The sequence below is a fragment of the Astatotilapia calliptera genome, chromosome 14 (genome assembly GCF_900246225.1).
Source record: "Astatotilapia calliptera chromosome 14, fAstCal1.2, whole genome shotgun sequence".
NCBI lineage: Eukaryota > Metazoa > Chordata > Actinopteri > Cichliformes > Cichlidae > Astatotilapia > Astatotilapia calliptera.
In genome coordinates, this window is record NC_039315.1 from 31,805,371 (window position 1) to 31,831,928 (window position 26,558).

The 26,558-nt window shown below is 39.9% G+C and overlaps 1 long non-coding RNA gene across 1 annotated transcript; it reads right to left on the reverse strand.

Annotated features, from left to right (window-relative positions):
• Positions 1-11,883: 11,883 nt before the first annotated feature.
• On the reverse strand, positions 11,884-14,422 carry LOC113037024 (uncharacterized). Its single transcript, XR_003274543.1, has 3 exons — positions 14,041-14,422; positions 12,886-12,914; positions 11,884-12,465 (listed from the first exon to the last, which is right to left on the reverse strand). It is a non-coding gene; the product is annotated as an uncharacterized LOC113037024 (long non-coding RNA).
• Between the last annotated feature and the right edge of the window lie 12,136 nt (positions 14,423-26,558).

The window sequence follows — 26,558 nt, forward strand, 5'->3', positions numbered from 1 at the left end:
TTAATTTTGGCAGAGTGGCAGAGAGAGCTCGTTAAGCAGGCAGGTGTGAGCCTGGTTGCTATAGTGACCGCACCCAATGGCTCCATACACACGTACACAGACATGCACCTCACTTTTGCTGCTTAAAATGAACAGAAAAGTCAGGCCGAAACAAATCGTTCCCAAATGAAAAGTAAAAGTCGTATTGACAAAATTCTTTCACTGTGAGCGACAGCAATGTCTAGTCTACCAAATTCTCAGTTTTCATGTCTGTGGAGTTTATTATATGGACGTGGTGACAGTGGAAAGACACCATGCTCTTCTGATTTTCAAACGAACCTTCTGAGCCATTTTAACATTAGAGTCTATGGAAGAGTTGGAGGGAGGAGGCTGTGCATTGGTGACATTTATGAAAGAACCATAACACCTAGTACAATAGTAAACACATTGGATGAAAGAGGACAGCCATGGCTACGTTTTGAGGGTAAAATCATACCTGTAGAGCAAACGCTGCGGACACAGCAGCAGTTTTAAAAAAGATTTTAAGATTATTTTTTTTGCTCCTCTCACTCTAGCAGTTGAGCTGCCTCACTCTAGCCCCAACATTCCGTCCCATACACACCCATTATAAACTCTGAAACGGGTGAAAAAACATCATGAAACTTAAACTGGAACTGAAGAAAAAGTATAATAGATATTGAAAAGATAAATGCAAGTTGAATAGTTGAATGTCTTGTCTTCGTTTTAAAGTTTGAATGGTGGCTCTATGTCAATGTATGTGGAAGTAGTAAGAGTTTAAAAATGAGTAAGTTGAATGAGGATTTGAAGGGTCTCCCCATTGAAATACATTATAAATTTTTGTTGAATAAAGTTGAATAAAATTAAAAATATAAATGTTAAAAATATGAAAAATGGAAGCAGTGTTGTCCAAAAGAATAGGAATCTAACGGTGTTGGAATGGTTTTTCTAAGTTGAACGGTTTTGAAGGAGTAGGATTACAAAAAACGTACGGAATACAGAATAAAATATAATAACTAGAAAGTGCATTTTCTGAAGAAACTGCAGTGTGAATGCTTGAATCTGAATGTATGCACTGAAATGAATTAATTGCTGAATTTTGAGTTAAAAATCTTGAATGAGATAAAAAAAAAACGAATTTAACCTGAAAACAAAGGTGCTGAACTGCTAAAAGCTGAAAGTTACACAGAAGAAGGAGTTGGAAAAAAACTGAAAATGTTTTAAATGTAAATTAGAAAACCCTAAGAAATGAGAAAAGAACATTTAGAGTCAGAAAACATCTGAATGAATATTAAAAGGTCATATTCTTTGAATCACTGAATGACTCAAATGTGATCCCTCCACTTTGATCCACACAGTTTAAAAAGTTTAAATGCCTGAGCTTTGAAAGATATGGTGTTGGAAAGAGAACAATAATGGCGACAATTTGAGGGTAAAATGATGGCTGTAACACTGTGGACACAGCAGCAGTTGAAAGAGAAGTGCTTAAGATGAATCTTGGTACAGTGGCAGGCAGAGCTCGTTAAGCAGGCAGGTGTGAGCCTGGTTGCTATAGTGACCGCACCCAATGGCTCCATACACACGCACACAGACATGCACCTCACTTTTGCTGCTTAAAATGAACAGAAAAGTCAGGCCGAAACAAATCGTTCCCAAATGAAAAGTAAAAGTCGTATTGACAAAATTCTTTCACTGTGAGCGACAGCAATGTCTAGTCTACCAAATTCTCAGTTTTCATGTCTGTGGAGTTTATTATATGGACGTGGTGACAGTGGAAAGACACCATGCTCTTCTGATTTTCAAACGAACCTTCTGAGACATTTTAACATTGGAGTCTATGGAAGAGTTGGAGGGAGGAGGCTGTGCATTGGTGACATTTATGAAAGAACCATAACACCTAGTACAATAGTAAACACATTGGATGAAAGAGGACAGCCATGGCTACGTTTTGAGGGTAAAATCATACCTGTAGAGCAAACGCTGCGGACACAGCAGCAGTTTTAAAAAAGATTTTAAGATTATTTTTTTGCTCCTCTCACTCTAGCAGTTGAGCTGCCTCACTCTAGCCCCAACATTCCGTCCCATACACACCCATTATAAACTCTGAAACGGGTGAAAAAACATCATGAAACTTAAACTGGAACTGAAGAAAAAGTATAATAGATATTGAAAAGATAAATACAAGTTGAATAGTTGAATGTCTTGTCTTCGTTTTAAAGTTTGAATGGTGGCTCTATGTCAATGTATGTGGAAGTAGTAAGAGTTTAAAAATGATTAAGTTGAATGAGGATTTGAAGGGTCTCCCCATTGAAATACATTATAAATTTTTGTTGAATAAAGTTGAATAAAATTAAAAATATAAATGTTAAAAATATGAAAAATAGAAGCAGTGTTGTCCAAAAGAATAGGAATCTAACGGTGTTTGAATGGTTTTTCTAAGTTGAACGGTTTTGAAGTTATAGGATTACAAAAAACGTACGGAATACAGAATAAAATATAATAATAATAATAATAATAACTAGAAAGTGCATTTTCTGAAGAAACTGCAGTGTGAATGCTTGAATCTGAATGTATGCACTGAAATGAATTAATTGCTGAATGTTAAGTTAAAAATCTGAATGAGCTGGAAAATACAGAATTTTTAACCTGAAAATAAAAGTGCAGAACCTTTGAAAGCTGATGTTCACACAGAAGAAGTTGGAAAAAGCTAAGCATGTTTAAAATGTAAATAATAAAAAGATGAGTAATGACAAAAGAAAATTTAGAGTCAGAAAACCTCTGAATGAATATTAAAAGTTCATATTCTTCTAATTGAAATGAACTTAAAAGATGAACAAACATTCTGGAGAAAATACAAACTTTAATATACAGCATAATGTTTTTCAGACATATACACATGTGTATATCATGTTTAATAGTACCGGTATTATATACATCAATTTGTTTTGTATGTCATAGAAAATAACATAAAAATCTTAAGTCATATTTTACAGCTTCTTTCTGAAAAGGACTGGTAGAATAAAGAAAAATAACTAAATTAAATAACTAAATAAAAAATAATGAGCAACATATGAAATACATGAAAATTCAACTTTTAAAACCACAATCCTGAACCTTTAAATTGTGTTGGTTTCTTAGAACATGGCTGAACAACTGTTTCTATTGGTCTACTTAATCTACTGATCTGTCTACACATCTCTTTATTACTCATTCTTTTTTATGTTTTAATGTAAACAGAGTCCACACAGTGGTAAAAGAGAACTGTATTAGAGATTTTTGAGTAAACTCAAATGAAAGCCTAAGGTGGTGACACAGTTTAACACATGCAAATAATCAAATAAAAACATTAGTCCTTTTTGTGAACATGGATAAATAAGTATCAATAGTTTACAGCATTGTTCAGCCATGCCGCTAAATGCTTTTTTACACATTGTTTTAACCTGGGCTCAGACACAAAGTCCCAAATTTAGTTAGTCCCTGACTTTGAGTTGTGGTTATGACTAATTATTATACACAAGGCTTTATCTATCTAAACTCTAAGGACACAAATATGAAAAAACCTATACTTACCAGCTGATACCCCACACTACACACTAGGTGTGCCACGTGACCTGAAACTTTGGTACAAAATCATCATAATCATTCTGTTAACACTGTTTTTTAACACTGTTTGTGTTGCTGTTCAGCAGTTTAAAATGTTTTAGATTGGATTACATGGAATGAATTTGAATTTTCTTGGGGGTTTTTGTATGCGTTTCGTTCTCAGCAGATTTTTTCTTCCATACTGTTGAATTCCAGTTACCACATTTCTGGTCATATGACATCCCAAGTGCCCACTTAAAAAAATCCCCACAGTTAATTCAACATTAAAACAAAATAAAAAAATGTTAAATAAATAAAGGTTTGCTCTGTGATGAAATATTAAATAAGCATACATTGTACAGAGCACTAACAATGAAAACAATCCTTTAGCCTGTTGATCAGAGAGAGGCAGTCATTATGTCCATTTAAAACCTGTAATCACAGAGCACAATGTTTCTGTGAAACTATGAAGTCCCATATGATCCTCATCATGTCCAGTGACTTCAGAGTGGATCCTCCCTGTCATCCGGCCAGTGTTTGATGTGTGGCAAGCAGCACAGAAGCGGGATAGCTGAGGACTTTAAAAGAAGAGCAGAAAACGGGAACATATGTAGTTGTAAATGTAAATATCAGTGATACTTGTCTTGTCAAAGGGAATAAAATAATGAAAATGTTAACTTACACACTCATTTAGAGAGGATCTTGACACTGCACAGAGGAGGCACAGTCAGTCTGACAATGATGGTGATCTCCAGGGATGTTTTCCTGCAGCAACATTCCTGCCAACTGGCCATATGATCCAGAGTAGTTGGTTTGTAATGAACAGAAAGGTGTATATGTTAGGTAGTGTGCACTCAGAGCTGGTCCTAAGAAACAAACACATCCTGTAATAAACTGAATACCTGTAGTAGTGCTGCTGCAAATATGAAGCCCTTCTATCATGAGTGGTTTCAAAGAAGGTGTTTTGGAGGCTCGGTCACAGAAACTGTGCAGTCTGTTCAGTCCTGAGTGTCTCAGCTGTGATGGGGATGGATCACAGAGGGAAACACCTGAGTACAGACATTACAATACACTCTAACACTCCTAAGGTCAAGTGAAAACACAATTTAAACACTTTACAAAGAATGAATACATGTTTTCATGGAAATTATGTCATTAACCCTTTTTGTTGTGAGTAAATCTCACCGACTGCTTGTGGGACAAGCTAGAAGGAGGACTTATCACAGAATGTCTCCTGTGCTCCAGATGTGAAGTCTCACGCTCTGATCGTACGGCGATGAAGATGGTGATGATGAAGCCTCTCTGATCTGTGGCATTACAGTTTCTAGCTGCTATGTGCTTCACACTGTTGGATCTTACATGTGAAGCTTGGAGAAGACACAGGAGGACTGTGTCTCTCTTAAAAAAGAAAAAGAAAAAAGGAAACCTAACACCCCCCCCCTCAGCTCCCACCGTAAACCCCCCCCCCCCCCCCCCCCCCCCCCCCCCCCCCACTCAACTCCCCAACCTCACACCATCCAATGTCTATACAAATGTAGGGTATCAGCTGGTAACAGAAAGCAAGTGTTACATATGTACTACTTATGTAACACTGCTGAAACATTTCTGGCCAGAAATGTGCAGTTATCAACCCAGACCCACCCTGATGATTGCACTGGCCGAAACATGATAAAAGCTCATAAAAATTTATGTTTCATTGAAAGATTTGTCCAAAAATATAATCGTATACTTTTGAAAAAGTTTAAAGTTTATAACAAACCAAAATAATAACATTTTTGTAAATAGTATTTCAAAATAGAGGCACACATAAAGTGGCTTAACTGTCATTATTGCTGTAATTAGGTTTGTTTGTTTGTTTGTTTGTTTGTTTTTTTAAAAAGCAACCTTTAGTCATTATTGTTCTCTCAGAAACAATGAAGAAGCTGTTGAACATTTATGTGTTGTGTAGGCAATCCTCTGGTCCACCCTCCCTCCCTCCCAGCCACAGTGAGACTGGGGCAGCCTGGCAGGATGTTGAAGCCTGGCTGCAGAGAGGATATGCCTACACTGTTCGTTTCAAACTGCTATATTTGATTTTTCTGACATTTATAGGTTACTGTTAGTGAATTTTAGATTTTCTGTAATAAATAAAATTGTCATCTTTTACTGATATCATTACTTAATTCATGTAATTGTATTTTATGTAAACAATTCAACCATTATACTGCAATGCAGGGCGTCAACTTTTAAATATCGCTCTACTTTCTTAAGTCATTCAAAAATATAGAAATTACTTACTGTATTCAAAGATCTAGATCATGAATCATCACAGGACAATACACAGTATACTGGGTCATGGTAACTATGGTATGTCTTCATGACTCCAAAATGGAGACATCGATCTGGCTGAGAAATGAAAATTAGGTCAAGCAGTGTGTTCTTCTCTGTGGTAGGGGCAGTGATGACCTGTGCGTATCCCCTAGACTCAAACAGCTCCAGGATTGGTTTGTTTGCACTGGATAAAACATTCTCATTAAAATCACCACAAACTATGATGGGATGACAGTCCATGATCTCCAATGAGTCTAATAGGCTTACCAGGTTTTTCAGGAATGGCCTCAGAGTGTAGTCTGGAGGTCTGTATACAACTGCAATCAGAGCACTGACTGGTGCTTCAACCTTTAAAGCCAGAAATTCAAGGTCAGTTACATTATGGATGTACTGTTTTTCATGCACTTGAATGTCACTTTTCACATAAACAGCAACTCCACCACCACTTCTGTTTGCCATCTGGGGAAAGTTTGTGTAGGACAGGTGTCTGTTGCGTTTGAACAAATTGTAATTTTCCAAGTGGAGACTCTCTGCGACAAAAGAGCCCCGCAGGTGTGTTTCTGTTAGGCACAAAACATCTGCTAGACACAATTCATGGTGACTTTTGATGTCATTAATGTGAGCTGGCAGTCCCTCTGTATTATGATGAACAATGGTGAAAACCTCTGACCTGCTCAGTGTTTGCCTCACGTGTAGAAGAGGCATCATGTCATCAAGGTTGGCTTGTCTCATGTTCTCAAGCGCTGCAGTGATTTCTGGGTTGGTGAATATTTTTTTCTCCTCCATATCAAGAAGATACAGTCCACTGAGAGACGTCACTCTACTGACAGCTACGTAGGCCATGCCGGGCTCAAAAATGCTCTTAAGAGAGACAACAGCTGATGTAGTTGTCATACCCTGTACCTTATGTATTGTACATGCAAAGGCCAGCTTCACTGGGAACTGTCTTCGTACCACTCCTTTCTGCTTCAGATTCTCCTCTGCTTTCTCAATGTACACCATGTCGTCTGCTGGTGTGCGGTTATTCTTTCCAGATGTCTCATTATCCATTTTAAGTCCAAGCTTGATGATGTGTTGGTCGTTTTCAGAGTGAACTACTCTAAGTAGTTTTCCAAAAGCTCCATTAACCAAACCATTTTGTATGTCAATGTTTCTGGTGAGCATGACACGAGCTCCTTCTGCAACTTTCAGTGTGTCTGGTAACTCGTTTTTACCTCCTTTCAATGGTCTGTCTTGAAGTGCCATTCTGCCAGTTCTAGGATCTTTTCTATAATCATCTGCATGGATGTCAATGATATGAGTGTGGAGCAGAGCCAGTGTTGAAGAGTTGTGTGCATCCACTTCTTTATTAGTTGCAAAAATGTGCAACGCATCAGTTGGACAAAGGGCTGGTTCAGTTATGGCCTGTGACAACAAATTTCTATCTGCTTCGCAAAGCTCATCCAACTTTCCTTTCACACGAATTCTGTTCAGCATCTCTGCAAAGACAACATCATCTTTCTGACGCATAATCTCAGTCAGAGTGATCATCTGAAAATGCTCCCGCCACAGGTCGATCTCAGACGGGTCGTGCACACAGAGAGGTTTAGACTGTCTCACTGGGGGTAGCTGATAGAAGTCTCCGACAGCAATGACTGACATGCCTCCAAAGGGTCTCCGAGTCCCTTTGATCTGTTTGAGTCTTGCATCTACATATGCAAACAGATGTCTTGACACCATAGACACTTCGTCAATGACGATTATTTCAGCATTCAAAAGTTCTGATCTGACTTCATCCAGCTGATTGCCAAGTCCCTGAATGGGAGGTTTTAAGCTTCTCGGCAGCTTGAGAAGAGAATGCAGTGTTGTTCCAGAAATGTTAAAAGCTGCAGTCCCAGTGAAAGCAGTTAACAGGACAGTGGGTTTTGATATGTCAACGTCATCTGCATATCTGGGCACTTTGCTCAGTATCTTAGATGCTTCTGAGTAGATGCATTTGATAAGATGTGATTTTCCTGTTCCAGCACCACCATTAATATAAAAGAAAAACTGCTCTGGATTTAGAGCACAGACTCTTTTAATGCACCAGTCTCTAACTGCATAAAATATGCAGGCTTGCTTCTTGTTCAGATTCTGAAACATCTGACGTAACAATGTGGGATCAATAGCAGGGGGTTCCCTGATGGCTCTGACTTCTGTTGAAGCATCAGCCTGACGGCTGTAGTCGGGCACATCTTCCTGTTCATTTTCATTGTCTCGCTCTCTTTCTTGTTCGACAAGTGGCAACCTTACGAGATCTGATTCAGGTGCCAGATTACACCATTCGTCAGTCACACCTCTGTTCTGCTCATATTCCTCAACAGCGCTCTCGATCTCCTCACTGTTTTTCTCATATTTTTCTCTGTTTCTTTTGACAATGTGTTGCACGTACTCAAGATGGTCAGTACCTGGTAGCTGTACACAGCCAGCACCATAGAAAGCCTGATAGGTTGGCAACGATGGTGTTTTCAGTTCGTGGTCTGAACGATGAGGAAGGTACAGTTTAAGCAGTCTTCCGTAATATTGCTCTGGATGTTTTTCTTGTGAGCAGCGGTGAAATCTGATGATAGCAGGCTTATTGTTTTTGCGCCTTTGCACAAACCCCATCTCATTGAGAAGGGGCAAAACATCTTTACCTTTTTTCTGTTGGCCATAGACAATCCTGCAAGTAGCAGCAAAGTCTGCCATGCACATCTCCTCATACTCTGGTGTTTCAGGTCTGGCTTTGTATTTGTCATTCAAAGATGTCATCCAAACATTGGAAGACTCAGGTGTTGTGTTGTCCAGAACTGACAGGGGACGACTCATTTTCACAGGATTATCATCAGTTGGAATGAATATTACAGCACGTGAGCATTGCTTCATGTGAAGACCACATGCACGAGCAACACACTCCTGTGCACTGATCTCTCGCTTCTTTGAATATGCCTGCATGACGGCTCTCATTTCATCGCACTCATTTACACTGTCCTTATGGGAGTTCTCAATGACAGTTTTCAGGTACTCAGATAGCCCGCCCTCTTTTTTTGATATATATTTCATTAAATAATTTGCAGCACCAAAAGCATCTAAAACAAAGCTTATGTCGATATTACTGTTCCAGGCTTCAAGCAGATGTGGATTATAGCCGTTTATCCAAGAGTCTTTTGGATCACGCTTTAGTATGATCGTACTCCTCATGTTCATTTTATTCAGGTATCTCTCATATTCTGCATGTGTCAACTTGCATCTTTCCAAGAGCTGCTCTAAACTCATGGAAGCAGTTTCAGGTTCATTCAGCAGCTGGTTCAGTGGTCTGAGCTTGTTCTTTGCCGTTTCTACTTCCAGTGCATCATCCTCACTGGGTCTTGTGATCATTGTCTCATTGCAGGGTGGTTTGGGAAAACCAAAACGGCACCCGGAGCTTAAACTCCTAAAGCACGTCTTTGTGTGGTTCTTACTGTGTTTTTGCACTTCTGTTACTTTTTTGTACAGTTCAGGTTGTTTATGTGGATCAGGCAGCTGAGCTGTGATGTATTTGTTTATAAAATCAAGAACAGTTTGCTCATCATCCTCCTCAAACACAGGAGCACCTTCTACCCACAGGAGGCAGTGTATGTGTGGGCTTCCTCTGTGCTGAAACTCAACTCTGTGTAAAAGTAGTCAATGACTTTGCCAAGTGGCTCTTGCGGGAGATAAGAGTAAATCTCTGAATAATGCTTCAACTCTCTTGTCAAACATGCGCATTGTTTGTGACAGGATTGCTTCTCAGGATGTATCTCCCTCTCATGTTGTGCATAATCCTAAATGCAAGATTACTTTGATACCTGTCTCGCATTAGTTGTTTCATCAGTTGTCTCTGTCTCTCTCTGAATTCAAAGTTTTCTCGATACCTTTTAGTGATGTAGCTTTTTTCTCCTCTCTGAAATCAGTATTCTCAAGTACGTCTTTTATATATTGTTTTGTTTTTGTCTAATTTAGCATTCTCACAGTAACGTCTTTTAACATATTGTTGTTGTTTCTGTCTGAATTCTGCATTCTCACAGTAACGTCTTTAACATACTGTTGTTGTTTCTGTCTGAATTCTGCATTCTCACAGTAACGTCTTTTAACATACTGTTGTTGTTTCTTTCTGAATTCAGCATTCGCATGGTAACATCTTTTCATATACTGTTGTTGTTTCTGTCTGACTTCAGGATTGTTTTTATATGCCTTGCTTGCGTAAGATTTCTTCTTTTCTTTGTAGTCTTTGTTTGAAGCATACTTTTGTCGTTCTTTCCTTTTTTGGTTTTCTTTGTTCTTATATCTTTGTTTCTCTGATGCCATTAATCTTCTTTTCATTTTGCGCCTTTGGTGTTTATTAACTTTTTTCAGTTTTTGTAAAACTATATCAGAAAGATCACAGGCAGCAACATTTGTTATTGCAGCATTTGATTGACATGAAAAAGCATCATTTGATGGAAGCAAATTTAATTCACTGCATAGTTCTTCAGTGGGTATATTAGTATATTCATTCTCAGGATCTTCATGTGATGTGAACTGAGTCATTTGGACTTCATGTTGTTTTACCAGTGGTGTACAAATGGACATTTGACAAAAGATGTTCTCAGTCAGATCAGTGGTTGTGTTTCTCCTTGGAGAAGAGGAGTTTGCTTCATCAACAGTTGTATCAGAGTGAGTAGGTGCCACAGTAGTGGCAGCTGTTGGTCTGCAGACTGTGTCTGTGATACTATCACTCAGGTTGACTGTGCTCATACTGTAGAATTGCACAGGCTTCAGTTCATAGGTACAAGAAGGTGATATCTCCATCATTTCATAAGAATCTTGGAGCCTCTTAATCATGTCACTGAGGAGTGTGAATTTCAGCATCACAGCTGTACCACGATTACGTGACCATAGTGCTAGAGGAAGACCACTGGGTGTTCTGGGGTGTGGGTCAAAGAACCCATATTTGCCTGATGTGGATCTGAACACTGCAATACACAATCCACTCATAATCAGTAAGGCATACTGCACATCGGACAACAGGCAGCTCAGTCCTGCTTCTAAGCTGAGAAAGGTATCTACTGCCTCCTCTGGAGGTTCTTCAAATGTCCCATACCGGGAAAGCTGTGTCATGTTGATATGATACATAGACCTGCGAGCATCAACTTTGCCTGGCAGCTCATCGGTTGCCAAATGAATACTTTTGGGGAATCTTTTCTTGGCCTCTTTGTACATCACATCACCTTTATCCAAGACCAGATTAAGGTCAACTGTAGACATGTTTTCATTCTCATGAAGGAAAGCAAGAAATGTGAGTGAGTTACATGTGCACTGCTTGTTTCTGGAGTCTCCATATTTAGGATGAGCCTGGCTGTGAGATGCACAGACATGTGTTACAGAGGGTTGGTTTTCAATGTTCACTCTTTCTGCATGAGATGGTCCTGCCACAACACTGTGATGGCCTATTTTCACAAAATCAGCATAACCCACCTGTGGGGCACTTGAAACCTCATGTTGGTCTCTGTGGTTTACCAGATGTTCATTAAATTCATGCTGCAATCCAGTCTTCACAGCATCTGCATAGGATATCTGTTGTACATGTGCAGGAACATGTTGACCTGCCTGTTTGACACCATCAGCATTGGTCTTTGCAGACACACTGTCTTCTGCAGAGCACTGAGGAAAATCACACTCAGCTTGTTCACATGTTGGCACACTGTGAAACTCATGGAACTTCTTCCAGCGTTGTTTTGCAGCTTGTGACTTTTTCTGCTTTTTGGCATTTTTACACACCTTTAAGTGTTTCTGTTAGTCTTTAGAAAATGTATTTGAAAAATAAGAGTGGCACACAGCAGATGTTTTCTTTGTCTTTATATTTCAGTTTTTATTTCTCAGAAACAGATGTCTTTGTTTGTTTGACAGTTTGTTCGTCAGTCGAGAGAATAATATGCACTCTCTTTATTGGCTTGGCACAACTTAGCAGCAAGCCCAAAGTGAAAAACAGCTAGAGAGAAACTTTAGAAGAGAGAACAGACAGAGCAGGAGAGACACGGCTGGGAAATCACAATCAAACCGTGAATTAGAGTTTTCTTTGTTTGTTCAGTTTGTTCTCAGGTAGAGGCAATATATGCACTCTTTATTGCTTTAATGGCTTGGCGTTTTTCAGCAGCAAGCCAAGAGTGAAAAACAGGTAGAGAGAAAATTTAGAAGAGAGAACAGGCAGAGCAGGAGAGACACGGCTTTAAATCAAACCGCAGATTTTTCTTTGTTTGTTCAGTTTGTTCATAGGTTGAGGCAAAATATGCACTCTTTATTGTTTTATTGGCTTGTGCGTTTTTCAGCAGCAAGCCAAGAGTGAAAAACAGGTAGAGAGAAAATTTAGCAGAGAGAACAGACAGAGCAGGAGAGACACGGCTTTAAATCAAACCGCAAAAGGATTGTTGGTTTGGCAAAATTTCTCACAAACCACAGAGTGAAATACAGATGGAAAGAAGGCAGAGACAATAGGTGGAGCAGGACAGAGGATAGAGGGGTTGGGGGATTGGGATGTGAGAGAGAAGACTGGAGATCTGGTCCTTGTTCTTCTTCTGCACACTGTGAACAAAAAACAAGAAAAAATAATAATTTTATTAAAATGATATCACATGGTAATTGTATAAACTAATTGTGACTACTGAAAAAGGACAAAATAAATATACTGCCGTCGGCTGCCACGTGCAAAAAGTTGCATAATTGGGCACTTTTTAAAAGAATAAATATTTAATTAAATTCAGCAATAATATTTTTAAATACAAATATGATTGAGTGAATTGTTAACTAATCACATGTAATGTGCAAAAATGTACGAAAAAAATATTTTAGCCCAATTGTTAAGCTGAACTTATGTGTATTTATTATAAAAATGTGTTTAAAAGGTCTAGCACAAAGTTTGAACCCATCACTTTAAAGCTTATATTAGTCAGACTCTTTTTTTTTTATTTTGGTGTACTTCTCTAACAGTATGTGCACACCTACCAGGCAAAGCACAGATGTGAGTCAAGTTCCTGAAAGTGTAAGACGAGAAATAACATGTTAGTTGTCTGTACAGTGTTATCAGACTAACAAAAAAACAAAGCCCACACGACATGATACACTGAACTTATAGTCAGCAGGGTAATTATAGAGTAATATAGCACACCAGCTGATACAGCAGCCATTTTATAATTCAAACTAATTAACTGAAGTATTTATTTAAGTACTTATATAAGGCTACTGTTAGACTGTTACTACCCTTAGCATCGCTAAGTGCTAACACTAGCATTCCTGCTAGCGTTAGCACTTCAGTTAGTGTTAGCACTGCTGGTAGAACTAGCACTCTTACTGTTAAAACTGAGGCACAATGGCAATAATAAAGCTCATTTGTTACTTTTGTCTCACTGACCGCCAATAAATATCACAGGAATATCACAGGAATATTCTTTTTGTCAGTTAAAAACTGCTAAGGCTAGTGTTGGCACTATAGCTAGCGTTAGCATTGATGCTAGCATTAGCATCGAAGCTAGCATTAGCACTGCTACTAACAGCAAAAGTCATGAAGTACTCTTACTGTTAAAACTGAGCCACAATGGCAATAATAAATCTCATTTGTTACTTTTGTCTCACTGACCGCCAATAAATATCACAGGAATATCACAGGAATATTCTTTTTGTCAGTTAACAACTGCTAAGGCTAGTGTTAGCACTATAGCTAGCATTAGCATTGAAGCTAGCGTTAGCATTGAAGCTAGCGTTAGCATTCCTGCTACTAACAGCAAAAGTCATGAAGTACTCTTACTGTTAAAACTGAGCCACAATGGCAATAATAAATCTCATTTGTTACTTTTGTCTCACTGACCGCCAATAAATATCACAGGAATATCACAAGAATATTCTTTTTGTCAGTTAACAACTGCTAAGGCTAATGTTAGCACTATAGCTAGCATTAGCATTGAAGCTAGCGTTAGCACTGCTGCTAACAGCAAAAGTCATAAACCTATATAAATGGTAGCAAAGGTTATTCTTTTTTTGCTTTCTTTATTCTTTGAACTCTGTTGAACTTTAAAAAGACTTGATATGTGAGTTTAAATGTCAAACATGTATTTTTACCATCATAAAATTATAACAGTGCTGTACTGAATGTATTGTACTTACCACAGCAGAGAGCAAAGCGGAATGACAACCGTTGGTGTAGTGATTAGTTAAAGACCGATGAGGCGTTCAGGTGGTGCTTGGAAATTTGAGCATCAGTTTGAACATCAATAATGAGCATATATATTTCTCTGTCATAGAGAGACAGAGAAAAAAATACACAAGACTCACCAGCATACAAATTGGTACTTTTTCTCTTTATGTCACTCATTCGCTTATACTCAGGAAAGAGGGCAACTGGCATTAAATGAGCAAATAAAAAGTCATCATCTTGAACTGTTTTATGGATTTTATTTTAAGACTACTTTGAGCGTATTTGTGGGGAGATAAACTATACAGACTAAAAACAGAGACATTAAATGAGATTAGATTATTTAAAATGTGGGAAAATAAACTACAGACAGGTAGATGCTGTGAGCTTTAATTATCCAGTCAGAAAAGATTATTTTAAAGTCATCAACTGACTCAAACTGCCCAGATCTGAAAAACCTGTGTGGAGAAGACAAGTCCACCAATACACAATCAACTTGAATTTAACAGGGCAATAATTCAGGGCTCTATTCAGTTAGCCTATACTAACTACTGACATACTGTTAATCTGTGGCAAAAGCCTGTCAAACCTGTCTTATTGTACCTATTGAAAAAGTTAATCTTACTACAACTGCTTAGATATAACACACATTTTTGATTTAATCTTGGCAGACAGAGAGAGAGAGAGCTCGTTAAGCAGGCAGGTGTGAGCCTGGTTGCTATAGTGACTGCACCCAATGGCTCCATACACACGACACAGACATGCACCTCACTTTTGCTGCTTAAAATGAACAGAAAAGTCAGGCCCAAACAAATCGTTCCCATATGAAAAGTACAAGTCGTATTGACGAAATTCTTTCACCGTGAGCGACAGCAGCTTCTAGTCTACTGAATTCTCAGTTTTCATGCCTGTGGAGTTTATTATATGGACGTGGTGACAGTGGAAAGACACCATGCGGTTCTGATTTTCAAACGAACCTTCTGAGCCCTTTTAACATTAGAGTCTATGGAAGAGTTGGAGGGAGGAGGCTGTGCATTGGTGACATTTACGAAAGAACCATAACACCTAGTACAATAGTAAACACATTGGGTGAAAGAGGACAGCCATGGCTACGTTTTGAGGGTAAAATCATACCTGTAGAGCAAACGCTGCGGACACAGCAGCAGTTTTAAAAAAGATTTTAAGATTAATTTTTTTGCTCCTCTCACTCTAGCAGTTGAGCTGCCTCACTCTAGCCCCAACATTCCGTCCCATACACACCCATTATAAACTCTGAAACGGGTGAAAAAACATCATGAAACTTAAACTGGAACTGAAGAAAAAGTATAATAGATATTGAAAAGATAAATACAAGTTGAATAGTTGAATGTCTTGTCTTCGTTTTAAAGTTTGAATGGTGGCTCTATGTCAATGTATGTGGAAGTAGATACAGTTTAAAGAGGAGGAAGTTGAATGAGAATTTGAAGGGTCTCCCCATTGAAATACATGGGAAATTTTTGTTGAAAAAAGTTGAATAAAATTAAAAATATAAATGTTAAAAATGAGAAAAATAGAAGCAGTCATGTCCAAAAGAATAGGAATCTAATGGTGTTTGAATGGTTTTTCTAAGTTGAACGGTTTTGAAGGAGATAGAGTACAAAAAACGTACGGAATCCATAATAATAAAATAGAACTAGAAAGTGCATTTTCTGAAGAAACTGCAGTGTGAATGCTTGAATCTGAATGTATGCACTGAAATGAATTAATTGCTGAATTTTGAGTTAAAAATATTGAATGAGATTAAAAAAAAACAAAAAAAAAACGAATTTAACCTGAAAACAAAGGTGCTGAACTGCTAAAAGCTGAAGGTTACACAGAAGAAGGAGTTGGAAAAAAACTGAAAATGTTTTAAATGTAAATTAGAAAACCCTAAGAAATGAGAAAAGAACATTTAGAGTCAGAAAACATCTGAAAGAATATTAAAAGGTCATATTCTTTGAATCACTGAATGACTCAAATGTGATCCCTCCACTTGGACCCACACAGTTTAAAAAGTTTACATCTCTGAGCTTTGAAAGACAAGATGTTGGAAAAAGAACAACGATGGCGACGTTTTGAGGGTAAAATGATGGCTTTAACACTGTGGACACAGCAGCAGTTGAAAGAGAAGTGTTTAAGATGAATCTTGGCAGAGTGAGAGAGAGAGCTCGTTAAGCAGGCAGGTGTGAGCCTGGTTGCTATAGTGACCGCACCCAAGGGCTCCATACACACGCACACAGACATGCACCTTACTTTTGCTGCTTAAAATGAACAGAAAAGTCAGGCCGAAACAAATCGCTCCCAAATGAAAAGTAAAAGTCGTATTGACAAAATTCTTTCACCGTGAGCGACAGCAATGTCTAGTCTACCTAATTCTCAGTTTTCATGCCTGTGGAGCTTATTATATGGACGTGGTGACAGTGGAAAGACACCATGCTCTTCTGATTTTCAAACGAACCTTCTGAGCCATTTTAACATTAGAGTCTATGGAAGAGTTGGAGGGAGGAGGCTGTGCATTGGTGGCATTTATGAAAGAACCATAACACCTAGTACAATAGTAAACACATTGGATGAAAGAGGACAGCCATGGCTACGTTTTGAGGGTAAAATCATACCTGTAGAGCAAACGCTGTGGACACAGCAGCAGTTTTAAAAAAGATTTTAAGATTAATTTTTTTGCTCCTCTCACTCTAGCAGTTGAGCTGTCTCACTCTAGCCCCAACATTCCGTCCCATACACACCCATTATAAACTCTGAAACGGGTGAAAAAACATCATGAAACTTAAACTGGAACTGAAGAAAAAGTATAATAGATATTGAAAAGATAAATACAAGTTGAATAGTTGAATGTCTTGTCTTCGTTTTAAAGTTTGAATGGTGGCTCTATGTCAATGTATGTGGAAGTAGTAAGAGTTTAAAAATGAATAAGTTGAATGAGAATTTGAAGGGTCTCCCCATTGAAATACATGGGAAATTTTGGGAAATTTTTGTTGAATAAAGTTGAATAAAATTAAAAATATAAATGTTAAAAATATGAAAAATAGAAGCAGTGTTGTCCAAAAGAATAGGAATCTAACGGTGTTTGAATGGTTTTTCTAAGTTGAACGGTTTTGAAGGAGTAGGCTTACAAAAAACGTACGGAATAGATAAAATATAATAATAATAATAATAAAGATTCGAATAACAATACTGTGAATGCTTTTCAAGCATTCACACTAACTAGAAAGTGCATTTTCTGAAGAAACTGCAGTGTGAATGCTTGAATCTGAATGTATGCATTGAAATGAAATAATTACTGAATTTAAGTTAAAAATTTTGAATGAGATAAAAAAAAAACCCCGAATTTAACCTGAAAACAAAAGTGCTGAACTGCTAAAAGCTGAAGGTTACACAGAAGAAGAAGTTGGAAAAAAGCTGAAAATGTTTTAATTGTAAATTAGAAAAACCTAAGAAATGAGAAAAGAACATTTAGAGTCAGAAAACATCTGAAAGAATATTAAAAGGTCATATTCTTTGAATCACTGAATGACTAAAATGTGATCCCTCCACTTGGACCCACACAGTTTAAAAAGTTTACATCTCTGAGCTTTGAAAGACAAGATGTTGGAAAAAGAACAACGATGGCGACGTTTTGAGGGTAAAATGATGGCTGTGACACTGTGGACACAGCAGCAGTTGAAAGAGAAGTGTTTAAGATTAATTTTGGCAGAGTGGCAGAGAGAGCTCGTTAAGCAGGCAGGTGTGAGCCTGGTTGCTATAGTGACCGCACCCAATGGCTCCATACACACGGACACAGACATGCACCTCACTTTTGCTGCTTAAAATGAACAGAAAAGTCAGGCCGAAACAAATCGTTCCCAAATGAAAAGTAAAAGTCGTATTGACAAAATTCTTTCACTGTGAGCGAGAGCAATGTCTAGTCTACCAAATTCTCAGTTTTCATGTCTGTGGAGTTTATTATATGGACGTGGTGACAGTGGAAAGACACCATGCTCTTCTGATTTTCAAACGAACCTTCTGAGCCATTTTAACATTAGAGTCTATGGAAGAGTTGGAGGGAGGAGGCTGTGCATTGGTGACATTTATGAAAGAACCATAACACCTAGTACAATAGTAAACACATTGGATGAAAGAGGACAGCCATGGCTACGTTTTGAGGGTAAAATCATACCTGTAGAGCAAACGCTGCGGACACAGCAGCAGTTTTAAAAAAGATTTTAAGATTATTTTTTTTGCTCCTCTCACTCTAGCAGTTGAGCTGCCTCACTCTAGCCCCAACATTCCGTCCCATACACACCCATTATAAACTCTGAAACGGGTGAAAAAACATCATGAAACTTAAACTGGAACTGAAGAAAAAGTATAATAGATATTGAAAAGATAAATGCAAGTTGAATAGTTGAATGTCTTGTCTTCGTTTTAAAGTTTGAATGGTGGCTCTATGTCAATGTATGTGGAAGTAGTAAGAGTTTAAAAATGAGTAAGTTGAATGAGGATTTGAAGGGTCTCCCCATTGAAATACATTATAAATTTTTGTTGAATAAAGTTGAATAAAATTAAAAATATAAATGTTAAAAATATGAAAAATGGAAGCAGTGTTGTCCAAAAGAATAGGAATCTAACGGTGTTGGAATGGTTTTTCTAAGTTGAACGGTTTTGAAGGAGTAGGATTACAAAAAACGTACGGAATACAGAATAAAATATAATAATAATAATAATAATAATAATAATAAAGATTACAACAACAATACTGTGAATGCTTTTCAAGCATTCACACTAATAAAGATTAGAAGAACAATACTGTGAATGCTTTTCAAGCATTCACACTAATAATAATAAAGATTAGAAGAACAATACTGTGAATGCTTTTCAAGCATTCACACTAATAATAATAAAGATTACAACAACAATACTGTGAATGCTTTTCAAGCATTCACACTAATTATCTTATATCATCTGAGAATCTAATGAAACAGTTTATCAGAGAAAGATCTGGCATAATGAATCTGCTAATAATTGTGAAAAGCAAAGGTAACTGTGATAATATTGAGAATAAATAAGCATGTTTTTGCATGTTTTGTGTGCCAGACCCTTGACTTCAGTTCTGGAGGCTTGAGGAAGAGGTTGGTATTTTATCCAGATGCCGGTCAAGGTGTCCCATTCCTTCACATTTCCTCTTCTTTGGTAAAAGCGACCACCTTTGAGGTGAGAAAACATAGGCATGATCTTTTATCTATTGAGTGTGCAAGTACAAACATAAACATTTGCGTTCTGTAGGCAAACGCATACGAGTTTTCTTCCCCTCTGCTGTACTACATATGTGGCCGGTCTCTAGCCACATACATAAAACATAAAACATTAGGCAGAAGAGCAATTTACATCTCAGCCGCTGTATTCAAGATGGCAGGGCATCATGGCGACATTTGTAAACCTGTTTGTATGATTTTTAATGAATTATTTCAAAGTTTATGTGAATGCATCACTTTCTTGGAAGACTTAATTACACAATTAGCTTCTAGCTTGCTTACTTGCCACAAGTGCACTGTGCCACCTACCAATAGAAAGGAAAAAATAATGTGCATATTTCCACGAGAGAAATCCCACGCCGTCATTGACCGCTGCCATGATTCTAGCCTACGTCACAGCGTCATGTGCGCTTTTTACATCCAACACAAAAACTGCAGTCGTGGTGCTTTCGATTGTACTCAGAACTCGGAAATTCTGCCTTCTGAAAAGGAAGATGTAGGTAACACCAGACTGCAGATGAGCTGCATACAGGGCTGGACTGGGACAAAAAATTGGCCCGGGCATTTTGACTAGAGACCGGCCCACCATTATAGGAAAAATCATAAAGCCTTTGAATGAAAACAAACGCTGTTGTGACAGTGATGTACACTGTTTTGATGGTATATATGTATCAATCTATCAATAGTTTGTTGTAAGATTCAGATAATTATTTGTTAAAAGCTAGACGTTTTAAATGAGAATAAGGAAGAAAAGTATTTCTTTGTGCCCCCCTTTCCCTGTTAATGCCCTACCTGGCCCCCTGGCAAAACTTTGCTAGACCTGCCCCTGCACAGTTACCAGCGGTCAGCTACAATAAAAAGGATCCTTGTGTTATTTGTTGCTCAGAAACAGTTCATAACTTCCCTTCAATTCATTCATGTCACCTAAAAGGTAAACCTGTTTCTCCATCACCTGTTCAGCTCTGATGATTCAGTAAGGACATCTCCTGGTTTCATCTTCATGTTTCCCTCTCACCACATATCCAAACCGACATCATGACCAGCAGGTTTTTTGCAGCTGTGGCTCCAGCAAACATCAGCTGATACTAGAAATTAATATTAAATAAATTCTAACAACAGCTGATCAAGCTTAAACGTGCTGCTGTTGTTTACCGCGACATCCGCTGGTTTCCTCTTTCTGGCGCAAAGTGGGCGATAAACAAACAAGAGAGAAAAGCCGATCAGCTGATCATTGATCAGTTTCATGATTAAAGTAGCAACAGGAGAGGGAGGGGGAGAATGAGAGAAGAAGAGGCAGCTGTGCAGCTCCAGCTTTGTGTCTTTTTCATTGTTGCTGAAGTCCGGGACAAACTGTGTTCCTTTCACCTCAATACGAAACGCGTAATATTTTCTCTGAATATGAGACGATTCAGTTTTTTACGGGACGGTTGGCAACTCTACCCAGATAGACTGCAGGTCATAACTTCTTACCTGAAGTTCAGTTCACACTCGGACCGGCGGCCGCCTCGGGTCTCTCCTGCTCCTGCCTCCCCTTTCCCTCATCCACCTGCTGGCTTCCACCACTTGCTAATGTTACTGAGTCTGTGGAAGCTCCGCGATAGCCACCACACGAAGTAACAAGTAACGACTCTATCTAAATCCCAGTAACGACTAACACGTTCCTGATTTTGGCATAATAACTAGTTACCGTGCTCGTCACCACAATAATAACGTAGTTACTGTAACGCGTTACTTAATAACGCGTTAGTCCCAACACTGATAATGAGTGAGTAGGGGTTCCTTTTATCAGAGTTAGGTGTAATTAAAAAGAAACTTGTTAGCTGTTTTATTTCACCACACCACAATGTGTTTTTTAAGTGCCTAAACTAAGCTACAACTGCAGTCAGATGACACTTTCAAAGGTCTACCCTTCGTCCACATGCTCATACAAAATGACAAGATGGTGACAAAGAAGTGATATTCCCAAATGAGTGACCCACCGCACATGCTTGACCCTTACAAAGAACATTAGTCGAGTCTTCATCCAAAAATGTTTCACATTTGAACAAAGTATTCATTTAAAACCAAAGAGGAAAATGAAAGCACGTTACATCCACTACAGGTGTGCAAGTAACAGAAGTTGGTTGCATCGAGATGGTGCTGGTTTTCTACTTAGAGTCCATTAAACCTAGCGTGAGAAGAAAGTGCAATGAGGTAGTTATTAACACTTTCATCCTAGAGATTGGAGTGCTGGGACCAATCTTCTGCCATTATTTCGAAGCTTGCTGAGCATGGAACTTGTGGTGCAACAGATAAATAGCTAGATAGGCTTGCCTGTGTGCTGTGTTCTCCCTGTGCCTGTGTTGGTGCTGTGAAATGGTTCTCTGGCTTCTTCCCACAGTCCAAAAACACGCATGTTAGATTAATTGAAGATTGTAAATTAGCTGTAGGTGTGGATGTCAGTGTGAAAGGTTGTCTGCCACTCTGTGTTAGCCTTATGATAGAGTAGCAGGGTGTACCCCTGCCTCTCACCCTGTGGCAGCTGGGACAGGCTCCAGCCCCCCCAGCTGTCACCTGATAAGGGGTTAGGAAAATGAATCCATGTATGGATGGGCAGCTAAACAAGACATAATATATACATATGCAAAACGCAATATTGTATTTTCAGCACAGCCGTGTAATGAAAATGTGAAACAATAAGAATGAGTCAAAATGCATCTCCAAATAATAAAATAAATTGTAAGTGTGCATGTATTTGCAGACAGTGTCTTTTTATTTAACTTTTTTGTAAACGTCATGATACTGAATTCACAGAACATTTAAATTTAAGTGTGTTTACTTCATTTTAGACAGAAACTGTACATATTTCTAGGATGAAGAGCATGCAGCTTTCCAACATGGTCCTATTTCGATGCGACCTTGTGTTTAACCACACCATTCCCTCCTTCTTCTAGCGATCAATAACTCTTCATTCGTCCAGCCACTCAGAAAACCTCGCTCAACCTCTGATTTTCCTGCAGCTTTCTTTTTTTCCCCAGTCAGTCAGTATGTAAGTATGTTAATGTGTGTATGCGTCAGTGTGTGCACCTCTGTCATTAACCCTAATGATTGACAATGTCCTCCCCACTTCCTCCTCCTCTTCCTTCCTTTATTGACCCTCCTGTCAGCGACCTGTCACTGGGACTTCCTCTTGTCATCAATAGCAAGACTTTATCTAGATGGACAGTCACTCCCCCCTCTCATGTACCTTATGGCTTATCTGGGATACTGTAGCTGGCAGGGAGGTGAAGCGTATGTGTGTTTGTATATTTCTCTCTTTAAAAGGGCAAAGCATCCTCGTAGGGTAGAAAGGTGAGAAAGATTAGTTTTGCTCCTCACTTCAAGGGCTTACATTCCCAACAGCGTTTGACTTTAGGCTTTAGAGAAAGGTTTCCAACACCATAAAAATTCACTTCTCATAGTCATACATCAAAGTGCAATAACGAAAATGTATCACCAAAGGTTTGACCGTTTCTAACCACCTGTTTGTGTTGAATGGCACATTAATGAAAGTCAAAACCAATTCAAATACTGCACATGGAAAAGAGATCTATTCAATAAAAAGAATTTACAATTTTAATGCAGCTGTTTTGTTTGTATATGCTATCATATGTCCTCTTTTATTTGGATTAATTTTTTTAAATGCGAAGCTCATCAGGTGGGATCACTACCAACAAATCTTGCAGAGCGCATTTATATAGCTGAAAGCAGCAGCTGATGCAATATTACATCATTACCTGCTTCACAGTCTTATAATGCAATCTATAAGAAATATTGCCATACACGTAGGGTATTTAGATGAGGATTTCAGCAGCTGATGCACTGGAGTAAGTGTCAATACTTCAAATGGCATAGAGCTCAAGATGCTTCGACACATATAGTCCATGTCAATCAATTTACCTTCAAATATTTATCCTTTTTGTTAGATTTGCCACCTAAAAACTGGATCTACTTCAGGCACCTTAAATTCCTTTAAATTACACCATCTATGAAGGAAAAATCACTGACAGCTAATGTTTGGAGGAAGCCATGACCTGAAATTAGGGGCTGGCACTAGGCATTGCATACTTTAAAGGTACCACAAGGCAAAGGGGTCATTGAGGTCTGGGAATTAATGGGAAATAACAAATAAAGTGTTGTACACCTTTAACCTGCAGTAACGCTAAATGAGCAGTGCCATTAAATTAATGGGCCCATTTAAGATGTTTATTGGCTTAAAAAGTAAATCTCGCTTCTTCAGGTGTCATCTCATTTCCTTTCATAGTACATTACTACAAATATATCGTTTTAATTACTTTAAAACAGTAAGATCTGGAATATGGCTGTGATTGGATGTGAGTCAAGAATGGAAGGTCATGTGAGCTGGAAAACCTTTAACGACAAATTAAACATAATTTTCTCATAAAATTACTTCACACTCATTAAAAAAATCAGTATGAAGTACTTTTTTTCATTAGAAAAAAAAGGATAATTTAACAAAGACAGTTATAGTCCAAGCCCACATTAGGTTATTCTGGCTTTTGTGTTTGCTAGTTTTTCCTTCTTTCTTTATTTCCTTTGCTTTGACATTAAGAGACTGTAATGTGTTTTTTGTTTCACTGTGAACTGATCTTCCTTCTCACTGTATTTGAAACTTGTTCGGGTATTTATGCCCAAGATCCTGACTTTAAGTAATTTGATTATATGAAAGTTTTCTCCTCCTGGCTGCCAAGACTGGCAATAGGGACATGGAATGTCACCTCTCTGATGGGGAAGGAGCCTGAGTTAGTGCGTGAGGTTGAGAGGTACCGGCTAGATACAGTCGGGCTCACCTCTACGCATGACTTGGGCTCTGGAACCAGTCTCCTGGAGAGGGGCTGGACTCAGTCTGTAGTTGCCCCTGGTGAGAGGCGGCGGGCTGGGGTGGGTATTCTAATATCCCCTCGGCTTGCTGCCGGTACGTTGGGGTTTTTCCCGGTGGACGAGAGGGTTTGTTCCCTGCGCCTTAGGGTCGGGGAATGGGTCCTGACTGTCATCTGCGCTTATGCACCGAGTGGCAGTTCGGAGTACCCAGCCTTCTTAGAGTGGAAGGTGCTCCACCTGGAGACTCTGTTGTCCTGCTGGGAGACTTCAATGCTCACGTGGGTAACGACAGCGAGACCTGGAGGGGCGTGATTGGGAGGAACGGCCTCCCTGATCTGAACCTGAGCGGTGCTTTGTTATTGGACTTCTGTGCTAATCACAGTTTGGCCATAATGAACACCTTGTTCGAACATAAGAGTGTCCATAAGTGCACGTGGCACCAGGACGCTCTAGGCCGTAGGTCGATGATCAATTTTGTAATCGTATCACCAGACGACCATATGTTCTGGACACTCGGGTAAAGAGAGGGGCTGAGCTGTCAACTGATCACCACCTGGTGATGCTGGACAGACCTGGTGCACCTAAACGCGTAGTGAGGGTGTGCTGGCCCCAGTCCGCGAGATCTTCAACGCACACCTCCGGCAGAGCTTCAACAGCATTCCGAGGGAGACTGGGGACATTGAGTCCAAATGGACCATGTTCAGTGTCTCCATTGCCGAAGCTGCTGCATTGAGCTGCGGCCGCAAGGTGGTTGGTGCCTGACGTGGTGGTAATCCCCGAACCAAATGGTGGACACCAGAGGTGAAGGGAGCCACCAGGCTGAAGAAGGAGTCCTATCGGGCTTGGTTAGCCTGTGGGACTCCGGAGGCAGCCGACAGGTATCGACAGGCCAAGCGGAATGTGGCTCGGGCAGTGGCTGAAGCAAAAACTCGGGTGTGGGAGGAGTTCGGAGAGGCCATGGAAAAAGACTTTCGGACTGCCTCGAAGAGATTCTGGCAAACCGTCAGGCGTCTCAGGAGGGGAAAGCGGTGCTCTACCTGCACTGCGTATAGTGCTGGAGGAGCGCTGCTGACGTCGACTGAGAAAATTGTCAGGTGGTGGAAGGAATACTTCGACGACCTCCTTAATCCCACTGACACGTCTTCCGAGGAGGAACCAGAGTCTGGGGATGAGGGGAATGACCCGCCAATTTCCGGGGGCGAGGTCACTGAGGCAGTTAAACAACTCCTTGGTGGCAGAGCCCCTGGTGTTGATGAGGTCCGCCCCGAGTTCCTGAAAGCTCTGAACGATGTAGGGCTGTCCTGGTTGACACGCCTCTGCAATGTTGCATGGAGATCAGGGGCAGTACCCGTGGACTGGCAGACCGGGGTGGTGGTCCCCATCTTTAAGAAGGGGGACCGGAGGGTGTGTTCCAACTACAGGAGGATCACACTCCTCAGCCTCCCTAGGAAAGTCTATGCCAGGGTGCTGGAAAGGAGAGTTCGTCCGCTAGTCGAACCTCGGATACAGGAGGAACAATGCGGTTTTCGTCCTGGTCGCGGAACACTGGACCAGCTCTTTATCCTCTCGAGGATACTTGAGGGTGCATGGGAGTTTGCCCAACCAGTCTACATGTATTTTGTGGACTTGGAGAAGGCATTCGACCGTGTCCCTCGGGGTGTCCTGTGGGAGGTGTTGCGGGAGTATGGGGTGTCTGGCCCATTGCTACGGGCCATTCGATCCCTATACAACCGTTGCAAGAGCTTGGTTCGCATTGCTGGCAATAAGTCGGACTCGTTCCCGGTGGGTGATGGGCTCCGCCAGGGCTGCCCTTTGTCTCCGGTTCTGTTCATAGTTTTTATGGACAGGATTTCTAGGCGCAGCCAAGTGGCGGAGGGCTTTCGCTTTGGTGGCCTCAGAATCTCATCTCTGATTTTTGCGGATGATGTGGTTCTGTTGGCTTCATCGGGTGAGGGCCTCCAGCTCGCACTGGAACGGTTCGCAGCCGAGTGTGAAGCAGCGGGAATGAGGATCAGCACCTCCAAATCTGAGGCCATGGTTCTCAGCCGGAAAAGGGTGGAGTGCCCACTCCGGGTCGGGGATGAGTTCCTGCCCCAAGTGGAGGAGTTCAAGTATCTCGGGGTCTTGTTCGCAAGTGATGGGAGAAGGGAGCCGGAGATCGACAGACGGATTGGGGCTGCAGCTGCAGTAATGCAGACGCTGCACCGGTCCGTCGTGGTGAAGAGGGAGCTGAGTGTAAAAGCGAAGCTCTCAATTTACCGGTCGATCTACGTCCCTACCCTCACCTATGGCCACGAACTGTGGGTAGTGACCGAAAGAACGAGATCGCGGATACAAGCGACAGAAATGAGGTTCCTCCGAAGGGT